The sequence below is a fragment of the Triticum aestivum genome, chromosome 7B (genome assembly GCF_018294505.1).
Source record: "Triticum aestivum cultivar Chinese Spring chromosome 7B, IWGSC CS RefSeq v2.1, whole genome shotgun sequence".
Taxonomy (NCBI): domain Eukaryota; kingdom Viridiplantae; phylum Streptophyta; class Magnoliopsida; order Poales; family Poaceae; genus Triticum; species Triticum aestivum.
In genome coordinates, this window is record NC_057813.1 from 40,549,985 (window position 1) to 40,551,724 (window position 1,740).

At 46.8% G+C, this 1,740-nt stretch overlaps 1 non-coding gene across 1 annotated transcript; it reads right to left on the reverse strand.

Moving 5' to 3' along the window:
• Window positions 1-216: 216 nt before the first annotated feature.
• On the reverse strand, window positions 217-350 carry LOC123163453 (small nucleolar RNA snoR80). Its single transcript, XR_006481907.1, has one exon. It is a non-coding gene; the product is annotated as a small nucleolar RNA snoR80 (small nucleolar RNA).
• Between the last annotated feature and the right edge of the window lie 1,390 nt (window positions 351-1,740).

Below are 1,740 nucleotides of genomic sequence, written 5' to 3' on the forward strand. Positions count from 1 at the left end.
ATAAAGTAAAAGGACTAGTTGAGTGGTCACTCCAAAGAACATATTAATTGTATAAGTCAAGTAGTTGGCAAGATCACATTGATCAAACAACTAAAAAGTTATGTAAATGTACCGAGGTTATGCAAAACTATGGTGCATTCAAACTATGAGATCATTTGGTCCGCACATTTAGATCATTTAACATAGAGAAAAGAAAAATAACAGAGGACTACATATGAATGTATGTCTTGTTTCCAGGATAAGTTGGCACATAGAATGCCACCAATCAGGATATACCACACAACAGAGAATAGCTTGTAGCGTCCGAGACTAATCACCATGAGGAACACAAATCATCCTCGGGAATTGGTAATGAACGCACATCAATCAAAACAAAGAACAAAAAAAATAGATGGAATTTGTGTTGTCCCTGCAAGTGTCATAAACCTGCAGCAGCAGCTTCTTCCTGGCGACATTTTATTAAACTCAAATCAGTAAATGAATGAATAGTTGACACTGCATAATGCTTGCCTCACACTAACCAATAAATCAGTTGCAAGAACAAGCCACAATTAAACTGAAATGGCCATATTATTATGATGTTTGTTTCATAACAGGATATCTCTCACGCAACCACATGCATAAATTGATTGATGGGAGAGTTGCAGCCAATCCATTTCGATTTCCCCAGATAGATGCAAGCAAAATATGAGAAGCTCAATTAACATCAACTAAATTTTGCCCCGTACCAACTAAATTCTAGTACAATCCAACAATATACAGATAGAAAATGAAGCAGAGAGCTGCTAACAACAAATTATAATTAGTGCCTAACAAGTCGGTTTCTCTGGTGTTCAGAGATGGTTTGTGATCAACAGATGGGGAAACACCTTGATTTCTAGGTATCAAAACTATTAGGACATCATCCATACTACTTCACAAACTAGATTAACAGGACAAACCAATCCACCATAAGATCAGACAAGCCGTTTCATCGGCATAATGACTTATAGCACTATGCAGATGCGATGTGAAATCAGGAGCAGAGAACAAGCAGGTGCTCCCGTGGCGAAAAGCGACAACCAGGAACTGGATCAGATAATCAATCCTTGCATACAACTAAGAAATCAAGTTGAGTTTCTCAATCATTCTCACCTTGCGGTCGAGGAACTTGAGGAGATCGAGCGGCACGGCATGGTAGCGGTCGTAGACGGGGCCGACGACGGCCTTGACCGTCCCCTCGACGTGGTCGACGTCGGGGCGGAGCGGGCCGGTGCCCTGCTTGGCGTAGGCGTAGGACATGGCCGCCAGCACGACCACCTACGCCGCCGCCTGCTGCACGAACTCGAGGTACCTCAGCCTGGCCGCCTCCTCCTCGGGTGTCCTCTCCACTGTCACCTCCTCCTGCGCGCGCGCCAACAAACCACAGATCAGCCCCAAAACACAAGGAAATTAATAAAAATGAAAAACAACTCTCGGAACGAGATCCCTTACCGCCGCGGGCTGGGTGCTGATCGGAGCGGCGTCGCTGTTGCCGGACTGCGCCATCACTACCGGGATGCGGAGCGAGGTGGGAGGGAGGGAGTTCCTACCAGATCTGGCCACGACATGAGCAGCTCGAGTCGATCTAGGAGGAAAGGGGAGGGGCTGCCGGCGATGAGGTCGGAGATCGCTAGTGCGACTGGAGAAGAGGACGGCGGCGGATTGGGTATGGCGTTAGGGAGAGAGGCAGATAGGGAGACGACCGACCGCGGCCTCCGT